A 13,667-nucleotide genomic window follows, 5' to 3' on the forward strand; every position below is an offset into this window, starting at 1 on the left:
TGAATCCATCCTGCTTCTTGCAAGATCCAGCAGCTACTCCAGCCCTAGCTAAGAAGTCGGGCGGCTCTCTTGGTTAGATGGGGAGAGGATGGAGCCTCAACTCACGAGCCAGAGTGGATGTGGAGACTCCATGTCTAGTTCACTCTCCACGGCAGAGAGAGGTCCGACTGCTTTCCTTACTAGAAATGTCAACTATGAAGAGAGAGGCACACCTCGGGCAGCCATAATATTTTTTCTTGGTGAAAACAAGGTCGAATGTCACATTAAGGCAAGGATAGCTATCCTATTAACCTGGCTTTGGCCTTGCCCTTGCATTTGCAATGACACTTCATTACTAAGGTACAGAGTATTAGACACTTTGCTCTACTCCCATCCCTCCCAATAGTTTATTTTGCCAAATACATAAAAATGTCAGTAAGTACGTGGGTAGATAGTACACAGACAGACACACAGACATAATCTTTGTTTTGTTTTGTTTCTCTGTCAGTGGGAAATTAGCTCTTCTCTTTCCCAATTCATGGGTTTTGTTGGGTGAACCAATTGGATTAATCCCTCCTGAACACAGTGGTGAATCTAGTGGGGAATGAGTGCACACTCTCTCCCACTTTCTCTCCTCTCTCGTCTACACACATTACATACACCTGACCCAGCAGGGCCCGTCTCTCCAGAGCAAGCAGAATGCCACTCTGAGAATGAAGTCAGAGCAGGTGAAACTGCCGGGAAGGGTGGAGGCGGCAGGGTGGACACACAGAGTGGGTAGTTGTTTGAATTTCTAGACCCAGTCATTGAGACACCATACACTTCCTTACTTGCTCTGCCTAATCGGGATTTTATTCTCTCTCTCTCTCTTTTTTTTTTTAAGATTGATTGATTGATTGATTTATCTGTAAGGGAGAGACACAGAGAGAGCTTCCACCCCTTGGTTCATTCCCCAAATGGCCACAACAGCCAGAGCAGGGCCAGGTCAAAACCAGGAGCCAGGAAGAACAGACACACCCACTCCTTATCATTCAGCTAAGCTTCAGTTTCCAATATGCACCATAACACCTTCCTGGGAGTCCCCCAGGTGCACTGCAGCCCCTCCCCAAACCCTGTCTCCCTTGGATCTTCATGCAGACCCTGCCCCGAGCACAACCCCTACTCTAAAAAAGGATGACCCATCAAGGTGGGGGCAATTCTCCCTCATGAGGTTGCCCACACTCATGTTGAGTACGTACTATTGTGCATCCACTTGTCAGCTAAAATAGAATATTACAAAAACCAGTGACAGTCATGCATGAATTTTATTGAAAATGAGATGCAAATGAGAGGCAAGGTAACCGATCGGGACCAACACTCGTTACCAGAGTGCGGCCCCCAACAGCAGGTTACACAGGTTTTTATAGTGTTCCTGTTCACTAGGGCTCACAATTTCGAACTGGACCCTTGGTATGCAGTGAACAATAAAAAAACCAGAATATGATTGCAAGATAACAATAACAAGCCCAATAACAGATCCAAGATATGGTTGTAAGATAACAGTGAAGGACACATTTCTGTCAACTTTGTTCCTGGGAATTTGGGCCCACAGTTTTACAAGATGCACCCTTAGCCATTAGCAAGCAAAGCTAATATGTACAGAAGCAAGAGGTCTGCAATTAACTTTTAGCCACATTCACTCCATTTTGATTTTGACTCTATACTATCCTTTTGCCTTTCAAAAAAATCTTACTTTTCTGTTCACCTCTATCTACATCCCCTGGTTGCATTCTTATACACAGGAAGTCAAAGATCTGAACTAAGTCCAGCTGGGGGTGTTTCTGAGTCCAATCAGGGCTTTTGGTCTGCACAACATAATTTGGGAGTCTCTATCCCCACAACTCTAGGTTGCCTACCACAAATGGTGGCTCAAGTACTTGGTCCCTGCCACCCACATGGGAAATCCAAATAAATTTCTACGTTCCAGGCTTTGACCTGTCCCAACCTCCCTCCCCCTCTTTCTCCTCCCCCCACTTCAAGAATAAATAAATCAATTTTTTAAAAAGTTTATAGAAAGTGAAATTAAAAGTTTATTTTGATGAAAAAACTGGAAATCCACCCATAGTTTTCCATAATATGTGTTTTCTATCAAGTTTTTTTTAAGAGTTATTTATTGATTTATTTGAGTGGTAGAGTTCAGAGAGAGGGAAACACAGAGAGAAAGGTCTTCCATCTGCTGGTTCACTCCCCAGATGGCTGCAATGGCCAGAGTTGGGCCTATCCAAAGTCAGAGCCAGTAGCTTCTTCTAGGTCTCCCATATGGGATCAGGAGCCGAAGCACTTGGGCCGTCTTCCAGTGCTTTTCTCAGGCACATTAGCAGGGACCTGGTTCAGAAGAGGAGCAGCCAGGACCCAAGCCAGTGCCCATATGGTATGCCAGCACTGCAGGTGGAGGCTTAGCCCACTATTCCACAGCACCAACCCCTCTGTGAAGTTTTTGAAGACTCCTTGTATATTCAAAATATTATCATTTCAACACATAATTAATGAAAAATACCACTAAGCTATTTTTCCTTCTTTATTTATACTGTCTTTGATATTGTGGCATGTATTTTATACCCATAACTCATTTCAGTGCAGAATGGCCACATTTCAAATGCTCAGTAGCCACATATGGGTTAGTGATACCACCTGGAGAGCCTGCACAGGCCTACGCTATCAGAACTCCCAGAATATTCTCAGTTGAGTAACCCGCCCTTTGGTGATGTAATGTAACTCCCTCCGAGTGGCTTATTGCTTTCCGGAGGTTTACCTCCAACGTGTTCACTGCTTTCTCCCCTGGAGACTGGGGTCACATGTTAATGGGTGAAATGCAGATGCTCCTCCCAACTTCCAAAACCAGTTCATAGCCAGTGTTGCGGCTCACTAGGCTAATCCTCCGCCTTGCGGCGCCGGCACACCGGGTTCTAGTCCCGGTCGGGGTGCCAGATTCTGTCTTGGTAGGCCCTCTTCCAGTGTAGCTCTCTGCTGTGGTCCGGGAGTGCAGTGGAGGATGGCCCAAGTCCTTGGGCCCTGCACCCCATGGGAGACCAGGAGAAGCACCTGGCTCCTGCCTTCGGATCAGCGCAATGTGCCGGCCGCAGCGCACCAGCCGCGGTGGCCATTGGAGGGTGAACCAACGGTAAAGGAAGACCTTTCTCTCTGTCTCTCTCTCACTGTCCACTCTGCCTGTCAACAACAACAACAACAACAAACAAACAAACAACAACAAAAAACAGTTCATGAGCCACAGTGAGGGCTCAACCCAGTTTAGGCCAGTGTTGAACCACTGTTCTCTTTTCCTTCCCGAAGAACCTGGTCTTGTGAAAACATCAACAGTTCTCTCCCCTTTACCATCTTTTTTTTTTTTTTTTTTTCAAAAGGAAATCCCTAGAGCCCGGATGAAATGAGAAATCAACAACTCAGATGCAGTTTCAAGGGTCCTGACCATCTTAGTCCAACACTGTTTGAAAATTAGACTGAAGAAGCGAAGTCCCTTTCAAATAGAGAAACACGATTTTACTGTTTAATGGAAGAATGCGGTTCCCTTGTCAAAAACGTCTCTGGTTTCACTGAGTACCGTAGGTTTGGAGTGGGAGAGAGGGGAGCGCCCTTGCCCTCTGCATGGGATTGCTGGCAGGCAAGGCTACACCCAATGACCATCGAGAAAGAATGGATGCCTTTTAAAGACGCTCGTGCTGAAGTTAGATTTGCAGAAAATCGTGTGTCCAACAAACACGCACATTACTGATGGCCTCCACTTTCCAAGGCCCGATGAAGGAGGCAGCCTCACCATCTGATTCCCTCCTAAGTGCATGGTCCTGTCACAGGCCTGTCACAGCCTCAGAGTGGGGTGGGCCTTGCTGCGGTGGATCAGCCCAAGCCCACATCTCTCCTTTAGGTACCAGGAGACTCTCAGAGGAGACAAGATGCAGAAATCCTACCATTTAGTGCTCGCTCTCAGGTGGATTCCAACATGGCTGACAGAGAGGAAGAGCGAGAATGAAGGAGAGAAAAGTTGAAGCTGGTGTTTCTCATCACAGACCAAGAGCACAGAACCCTGGACGGAATCCTGAGAGGTGCTGACTTCCTCCGGCCACACACAAGACCATATTTAAATAATTTCAACTTGATGAGAATGTTTTTCTTTTCTTTTTTTTTTTTAGACCTCTAGAGAGACAGAGAGAGAAGATATAACCTTCAGTAAATTATTCTCTGATTTGACAACACTCAAGACAATGGTCCTTAAATCTATGTGATTTATATCTCCACCACTGTTGTTTCCAGCACTCCTATGCTTTCCGTACTCGGGCTCTGCGCTTCCATACTCGGGCTCTGCGCTTCCATTAAGTTCAAGGCCCATCTTGGAGGGATCTAAAGAGGAACGAGGCTGCCCTGAGCCTCAGACACTCACAGTTCAGTATGGAAAATAAGCCTTCTACACAAACAGTCACAATCCAAGGTGGCGCTGATGTGCTGAGACAGTTCACGGGAGGGAACTCTGTCCTGGGGAAGAATGGGGAACAGCTGGCCTCCATCGCTCTTGTTTGTCCTGCGTAATCTCTCTCTTCTTCACCTTCTATTTGCTCTTTCTATCATTTCTTAAGGCTGTCAATATTTTGAGACATATGGAAGACACCATGTGAGGTGGGAACACATCCTATCTGATGGTACAATGTTCACAGTCTCCGTGACTAAATGTCCCACACACTGTTTGGAGATGAGCGCAGCTACTGAACCCTGGCCACCTGCCCAGATGGTCACTCCATCTGCCTCGGAACTTTCCTCTCTTCCCAGCCAATTTTGTGTCCCAACTGTTATGTTAAAACAGATCAGAGATCAAGAAGTATGGGACAGGGGGTTATTTAGCCCGTGTAATGTTGAATAACATCCCCTTCCTCTCCTGCTCTCCGGGGCTCTCTGACCTTTGGGAGTGGTCTTCGGTCACACTGGACCCTGATGTTCTCACACGCTCTGATGTGGTTGTCTCATTTCTTCGATCCGTGTTAATGGTTTCTTGTCCTTTTCTGTCTTCCTTGCTACAAAAATAGGTGGCTCTTAATTTAAAAACAACAACAACAACTCTGTTTTATCAGAAGAAACCAGAAATAAGGCCCTGAGAAACCAAGGGTCTTATCCAAGTCCATGTCACTACTAGTGATGGAGTTAGGACTTGAACCCAGCTTCTCCACATCCCCTCTCCTCCTGACTGTGCAACATTCCCTGTGTGCTCATCAGATCCCCCCAGCTGCACTGGGGGATCCTGACTGGTCTGACACAGTTTGCTGCAGACAATTCCTGTACTTACCCAATTAAATCTTTCTCTCGGGGCCAGCACTGTGGCATAGAGCAGTGCCGGCATCCCATATGGGCACCAGCTCAAGTAGCAGCTGCTTCACTACTGATCCAGCTTCCTGCAAATGTGCCTGGGAAAGCAGTGGAAGATGGTCCAAGTCCTTGGGCCTCTGCACCTACATGGGAGACCAAGAAACTTCTCGCTGCTGGCTTCAGAATTGCCCAGCTCTGGCCATTGCAGCCATTTGGGAAGTGAACCAGTGGATGGAAGATCTCTCTCTCTTTCTCTCTCTCTCTCTGCTTCTGCCTCTCTGTTACTCTGCCTTTCAAATAGATAAATATCTAAAAATATCACTTTCTCCTTTGCCCCTTTGGTTGAGAGCGTGTGTGTGTGTGTGTGTGTTTGTCGTGTTTTAACTTGTGCAGAAACAAAATCAACAGATGAAGAAGGTAGTAAGGAAGAAAACAGAAATACAAATCCTGGCTCAAGGTACAAACCTAGAACTAGTAGGTATCCTATGCATGTAAACGTTACTTTCCTTGCTTTTGCAAGAACACAGTCCAGAACTAGAGTTTTTTCTGTCAGCAAGAAATGACACAGATGGTGGCCAGTGTTGGCACGCTAACCTCCCAGCTGGGGAGAAGTCCATCAGACCTGCCTTCCACCCAGACACTAACCAAGACCCAGTAGATCAGAGGAGGATGGGTCGCAGAAATCACTGGATTGTACTCAGGGCCTGTTTAAACCTCATCCTCAGTGCCCCAGTCAAAGTTCAGAATTCATAGGGAAGATTCCGCAGCATCCATCATTTGTCATTGCTGAGTGTGGAAGGCAAGGCTGGCCAGGGCAGGGTGGGAGTGTTTGCTGGGGGGAGGCGAGTAGAAACTGATGAATAAATAAATAAAATCTTAAAAAACGGGGAGGGGAGGGTACGGCACTGTAGCCCAGTAGGTTAATCCTCTGCCTACAGAGCTGGCACCCCACATGGGTGCCCATTCTAGTCCCACTGCTCCTCTTCCAATTCAGCCCTCTGCTGATGGTCTGGGAAGGCAGGAGAAGATGGCCCAAGTGCTTGGACCCCTCCACCTGCATGGGAGACCCAGAGGAGACTCCTGTCTCCTGGCTATAGATCAGCCCAATTCCAGCTGTTGCAGCCATCTGGGGAGTGAACCAGTGTATGGAAAACCTTTCTCTGTCTCTCCCTCTCACTGTCTATAACTTTACCTGTCAAAAAAATCAATAGAATCTTAAAAAAAAAAAAAAAAAAGCACTGATGACCTTGATGTACTTTGGATTCTCAATACAGACATAACACAGAGGCTTTCTCTTCTTTCTGAAACAAAGAATTCAAGACAAGAAAATAATATCTCATAAATGAAAGAATTGGGACCAACAGAGTGGGTGAAACTTATAGCTAAGTCTAAACAATTGGTAAGGAAACCACGTTACAAAGCACAGTTGCTGGAAAAGTGTGAAGGGGTGTGTGATACAAAATAATCATAATCTGGAATTAAGGCTTTAGATTCCAGTTGGCCTCTGTACACATGAACTTCCCAGCCATGAATTCAATCAAGTGCCAAGAGGAAATATTACAGGAAGAATTGCATCTGGACTGAACATGTACAGACATTTTCTTCTTTTAATTAAGCACCTATTTACTTAGCACTTTGGTGATGTTACATCTTATAAGTAATCTAAAGATGATTTAAAGTATGTGGAAGGGTGGGTATACTATGCCATTTTATACAAGAGTCATGAGCCTACATAGATTCTGGTGTCTAAGGGGGTCCCAGAACCCATCTCCCAGACACTGAAGAACCACTGCATTTCCATAGCATCTGAGAATTGAAGAAGTGTGTTAAATTGCTCAGGGAGAAATTTAACCTAGGGAGAATCCCTGCTTTTCTCACTCCTAGTATTGATAGACAGCTAGACTTAAAAATATATTTTTCATATCTTGAGCCTAGATATAAAAAGCAGAAACGGAATATATAACTTCCAGTCACCAAGTGGGGGGAAAAGGAATACAGTGTAGTGCAGTCATGGAGTAAAGGATTTGGAAACAATGCATGGCAAATAATTTGTGTAAGGACTGATGTGGAATTATGGCTTTCAATTACACTGATTGGTAGAAAATTTCACAACTTATATATACATAGATATGTGCACAGCTGTTATAATTTTGTGAGACTTTTTAATGTAAGATAAAGTGCTAAAATATTTTTAAATGAAACATGACAAGCAAGACACTTAAAATACCGAGACTAGCAAAAGGTTTGCTTTAAAGAAAGTGCAGCGACCTCTGGTTTACATTCATGTACTTTGGTAGGAAAGATGCAAGGTGTTTGACACAGAGGATTTACAGTGAGTGCTGGTGTTCTTCATCGGGGGAAAAATGTCCTTGTTGGGAATATAGATGAAACCCTACGAGTGCTGAGATTCCAAAGTGATGCCCTCCCTGATAGGAAGCAGAGGTTAATGAGATAATTACACATATTTTACAACAACAGCAACAACAGAACAGGTTTGAGGAGATGGAGTTGAGAGCAGAGAGAACTTGGGGTGGGGGGGTAGGAGGGCCGCAGTGGAATTCAGCAGAGTACAGATGGTCCTGACTGGTGATGGTTCGGCTTAGGAGCTTTTGACTTTACAACAGCGCGAAAGCAATGCACATTCAGTAGAAGCCATACCTTGCGAATCCTACAGTCGGATCTTTTCCCACGCAAGTGCATTGTGGTGCAGTGCTTTGTCCTGATGCTGGGCAGCAGCCATGAGCACGCAATCCCATTTGGCCACGGGATCCCACGGGGAAATGACCGTGACTCTGCAGTGTGCTGTGTTGCTAAGTTCTTATGCTCAATAGCTTAGGTTTACAAAATGCATTTTTTACTTGTGATATTTTCAGGAATGCCATCATAAATTAAAAAGCATCTGTATAACACTCCAGGCAGCCTGCAGAAAAAAAGTCAATAGTGAGAAGTTCTCAAAGACCAAAGATTTTTGAAAGCTGCAATGTTCTCTATTCAGATTTAATGATATGATGACTTTGGAAAATTTATATTTCTGTATTGGAAAGATAGAGAGAGAGAGAGAGAGAGCGCATCCATTTGCTGCTGGCTGTATCCGTATACATCCACAAAATCTGAGGCTGGACGAGGCCCAAGCCAGGAGCCCAGAGAACTCCATCCAGATCTCCTTTGTGAGTGGCAGCAATCCAAATACTTGAGCCATCATTTTCTGCCTCCCAGGGTGTGCATTAGTAAAAAGCTGGAACAGGAACAAGAGCCAGGACTCCATATGAGATGCAGGAATCCTAAGTGACATATTAGCTATCACACCAAATGTCTGCCCCAATGCTTTACTTTAAACTTCTCTTGATGAATTAAGCAATTTCACTGCCCCCAAAGCGCCAGTAGATGAATGCTGCACCCACAGCCTTGGAATGCGGAGTAGAAGGACTTGGACCGTGAGCTATGTGGGGTCCACGCTATGGGAAAGAGATGACAGCAGACGTGAGCAAACCAGAAATGGAGCTAATCGGCAGAGGTGGGACTCCAGGACCAGAAGCGACCAGGAGAACTGGCCGTGTCCTGTCTCCTCAGCTCCCCAAGTCTCTCACAAACACTGAGTCTCCTGCCTCACACAGGGCGAGGGATTTGCACCACATCTCAAAGGAGAGGTTGACACTGAGTCACATAATGGGTACAGAATTATCATCTTTATCAGCACTGGAGATCAAACTTGGAGGTTCAAAATTTGGACTTTAGAAGTTTTCCATAACAATAGCCAAAGTAATGTTAGCAAATAAAATACACATTTACTTATTTAATGGGAAAACTATAATAAATATTTAGGGAGTATATATTATACAATATATATGGAAAAAACTATAATAAATATTCATATGTATTTATGTAACAAAGTAAATTTACAAAGAGAAGCAAAGAGTTACAAATTTCTGAATAACTTTGAAGTACTCATTCCTTGACCCAGGAAAACAAGAATGTTAATGGTAAAATGCTCCTTATGATATGGAATAGAAACTTTTCCTAGTTAATAAATAACATATTATATTCTATTAGAATGATTTAAAAGAAGCATTGTCATTTCAAAACATAACTGAAAGCAACTTAAATATTAGACAAAAAGAAAACAGAAAATCATATAATGATTAAACCCGATAAAATAGTGGCTCATTTAATATTTGCTGGTAAAGGAAATGAATGAATCACAGAGAGATCAAAGCTGACTGTGATCCCCCAGTTTAAAAAAAAAAAAAAAAAAAGGAAAGACAGCATTGGGAAAGGAGACGGACAATAGATTGTGAAATCAGAACAGACCTTCTGGAAAGTCTTGAGCCACAAGATGATCAAGAGAAAACAGAAAAGGAAGAAGGAAATGAGAACAGTCAGAAAAGTCCTTCCTTATGATTCAAGTAATTCGCCGTAATCACCTCAAGACTCCAAATCCTTCTGAGCAACAGGTCCTCTGGGATGCCTGGAGGCAGCAAATTCCCCCGGTTCCCCAGGATCTCCTCGCCATCAGTATGCGACAGGCCGCATTCCCGTCAAGGACAAAGGCTGGACATCATTCCTCTACGAATTCCACCCAGGCTGGTAACCCCAGAAGGGAGCACAGACAAGGCCCTTCCCTTTCCTGAACGCTGACCCATCGACTTCATCTGGCGGCCATCCATGTGCGCCCTGGCTTATGCCACTCTAAACAGGAGCTTGACGCGTGCTGAGTTTGTCTGTCGAGGAGATGTGTGTAGTGCGTGCCTTCCCTGTCACCAGTGCTCAAGCTCAGTGTGGAGCACACCGCGCATGCTCAGTGAATACCCAGAGACAGATTTTCTTTTTTTTTTTTCAATATTTAATTTTAAATATTTTTAAAAATCTTTTAAAAATAAATAATTTATTTGAGAGGCAGGGTTACAGACAGAGCAGAGAGAAGAGACAGAGAGAGAGGTCTTCCACCCTCTGGTTCATTCCCCAAATGGCCACAACAGCTGGAGCTGGGCCAATCTGAAGCCAGGAGCCAGGAGCTTCTTCCAGGTCTCCCACGTGGGTGCAGGGGCCCAAGGACTTGGGCCATCTTCTACTGCTTTCCCAGGCCATAGCAGGGAGCTGGACAGGAAGAGGAGCAGCCAGAACTTGAACAGGTGCCCATAGGGGATGCCAGCACCGCAGGCCGAAGCTTAACCTGCTACGCCACAGCACCGGCCCCGAGACAAGATTTCCAATGTACAGGATAGTTGGGATGATTACGCCCTCATACTCGAGATGAGAAAAAGCAAAGTCGGTTGCTCTGGGTTACGCTGAGAGATCTCCCCTCAGGCCTGTGGTGGCTGAGCCTCGATTCCTCCTATAGACACACGCCTATAGACACCGGAGCCCCCTAAGGTCACCTTCCAGCTCTAGCACGCAGGACTGCATCGCAAGCACACTGAGGCTTTTGCCCCAAGACACACCCCTGTCACTTCCCATTACCGGTCAAAAGTGATGGAGGAAGAGAGTGATTTGGGTAGGTGGCACAGCACGGAGACTGAACCCGAAGAAAGAACCCGATCCAGCCGACTTCCCATCCTTGCCTCTACTTCCCTCTTGCTCTGTTCTTCCATCTGCACTGACTTGGTTCCCTTCTGATACTCTCCGGGCCCTGCTCTTCTGTAGCTTTGTGTTTACGGCTCCAGTAGAACCTACAACAGACCAAGGAAAGGTTCCTCGAAAGAGAAACAGGTTCCCTTAGATGAACATTTAAGGAATGGTGGTCTTTAGGGCATTCAGACTGAGCAGAAGAACCACCTGGAACAAAATCACTTAGACTTCCAGACACCGCTCCAAAGTATCTCAAGGGGGCAGTCCCATTACTTCACTAATCAGTTGTGGGTACCCGTGAGCATTTCCAAAAGTCTATCATTAAGTACCCTGACAGCGTCTCCAAAATTCTTCCCTCTCACAGGGCAATCCCAAACCATCCTGCTATTATTATTCCCTTAAAATAGCTTTGACAAACCCTCTTTAGAAGAAAAGGGAGGCTTCTCTTAGAGGCAATGCTCCTGACTTCCAGCAGCAAAGCGTCTCTTAAGGGTCCCCTGGTGTTTAAGCCAGAGCTAGACACCAAGGTGTAACAAGAGATGGTCCAGGGTAGCTTTGTGTGACTCATGCAATCATGGGACCCGAGCCTTGGAAGGACAGCGCTACAGATGGGACTGGAGGTGATTCCGTGTTAAAATCGTTCAGGTCACTACTGCACAATACCATGGTGACATCCTATTTAGTTGCAGTGAGACCACTCCCAGAGGCCATTTATTGATCCCAGCGGACATTTAACAGCCTTTTAAAAATAGAGGACTCAGGGCGGCGCTGTGGTGTAGCGGATACAGCCGCCGCCTGCAGTGCCGGCGTCCCATATGGGCGTTGGTTCGTATCCTGGCTGCTCCACTTCTGATCCAGCTCTCTGCTATGGCCTGGGAAAGCAGTAGAGGATTACCCAAGTCCTTGGGCCCCTGCACCCATGTGGGAGACCCGGAAGAAGCTCCTGGCTTCGGATCGGCACAGTTCTAACCATTGCCGCCAATTGGGGAGTGAACCAGCGGGTGGAAGACCTCTCACTCTCTGCCTCTCCTCTCTCTGTGTAATTCTTCCAAATAAGTAAATAAATCTTTTTTAAAAAGATAGAGGACTTTACTGAAATGGAACATGCTAAGCACATATCTCTTTTACCATGGTCTTTGGTCTCCTAATTCTGATTCCTTCTCTGTCACCTCTACGAAAATGTAAGAAGTAAACCACCATCCCACATTATAAAAAAAATAGGTTGACCCATGGGTATATTTTATTGTTTATCTCAGGGATGGTATACATTCAGTGTTTTTATTTTGTGAGGATATAAGAAAATAAAGTCCAGCGACAGCACGTTAGGTAAGTTTATTTCTAGGAGGTATCAGAGGCTTTCAAAATGTGTTCATTTTTCTCCAAAGTGAGGTGCAGTATTGCCTTGATGGAAAGCTAAAGCCAAACGTCATTTTTTTTTCTTATGTCAATCTGCCATGCAGTATCACCCAATCTGGAAGACTTTATCTCCTATGAGGCAGAATGTTAAGGTTTGCTGTGACAGCAAAATGAAACAAAACAAACAAACAAACAAAAAACTACCCTGAAAACTCCAGCAAGTTTCTCTCAATACAACTAATCAAACCACATTGTGTACTAAATTATTTCTATTGTACCTTTAGACTAAAGTACTGCAGAAGAATTTTGTTTTTGTTTTGCCTGTTTGCATCAGGATTTTGATGTATAGCCTCCTGTTGCTTTTAATAAAATCATGCTAATCCATTTAATGAATATTTGCCATGAAATAAGTGTTTCATCATGTCTTTGCTTTCTAGAATCTTAAAGGTCTACCCCATAACTCCATTGTTCATATCCTTGGAATAAATTACAACAGTCGGACCACATAGGGAGAAAAGTTAGTTCCTGATTATAAAAGAAATCCATCCAAGAGGTAAAGTGTTAGTCAATGTTACTTGTTGAAAATCCTTTCTTCCTCATTAGACTGTATACTCCCACCAGGAGATATTAAAGCAGCATTTTCATCAGCCGTTCACCCCTTAACTAGTAGGTCTCAGCTGAAATCCAAGGTCCCCTACAGCAGATCTAACTTGTTAACCCGACACCCATCTCCAGTGTCCCCTTGACAGCCTTATCTGCTGCTATCATTTGTCATTGTCAAGCCATTTAGGCAACTGGCTTTGGCCTCATTTTCCTGCAGGTGTCAGAAATGCAAAGCCACAATTTATAAAGTACAAGATGACAGAATCCCATTGACACTGGTTTTTGAAATGCCGGGAGAGAGGTAACTTCTTGTAAAATATCACAAACGTCTCTCCAAACTGGTTGCATGAGTTCCAGGGTGGTCTGAAGAGCTGAGTCAAAAAATAAATGCCACAGCAGCAACTTGCAATTCCTAAGGCCAAACATCCAGATGTGTCAATAATCTGTGTGAATTAGAAACAGATGGAAGCCCTTGTTGAAAAATAAATATAATAGAATTATTTCCTTTTGCCTCCCTATGCTTTCACACACTTGAATTTATTTCTTCCACATTTTTTTGAATTGGTTCAGTTTTAAAAAGAAAAAATATTTCTAGTTGTCACACAGGGGTGTAGCTATGTATAAAGTTCTCCAGCAGAAGGGGGGGGGGGAGGAACAGTTAATTTTCTGCCTTGTTTCATGCCTAGTGGAGTTAATCCAAGGACAGAGGCTCTCCGGAGTTAACTGGCGAGCCACAATCTTACCAAATCTTCTGGAATACACTCTAGGTCACTCCGGTGATGGGCAGCAATTGCGACTGTGAAAATGACCCTTTGTCC

General features: G+C 44.7%; 1 long non-coding RNA gene across 11 annotated transcripts in view; it reads right to left on the reverse strand.

Moving 5' to 3' along the window:
- Nucleotides 1–1,264: 1,264 nt before the first annotated feature.
- Nucleotides 1,265–13,667, reverse strand: part of LOC127492117 (uncharacterized) — an 82,313-nt gene continuing 69,910 nt past the window's right edge. For 10 of the 11 annotated variants that reach the window (XR_011378631.1, XR_011378628.1, XR_011378632.1 and 7 more), the window contains 2 exons: nt 7,984–8,245; nt 1,265–5,036 (listed from right to left, as the gene is read on the reverse strand). This is a non-coding gene — a long non-coding RNA (uncharacterized lncRNA). Of the gene's footprint in view, nt 5,037–7,983; nt 8,246–10,404; nt 13,293–13,667 lie in introns of those variants that run through there. The other variant, XR_011378627.1, reaches the window with a different exon arrangement.

The sequence above is a fragment of the Oryctolagus cuniculus genome, chromosome 9 (assembly GCF_964237555.1).
Source record: "Oryctolagus cuniculus chromosome 9, mOryCun1.1, whole genome shotgun sequence".
NCBI lineage: Eukaryota > Metazoa > Chordata > Mammalia > Lagomorpha > Leporidae > Oryctolagus > Oryctolagus cuniculus.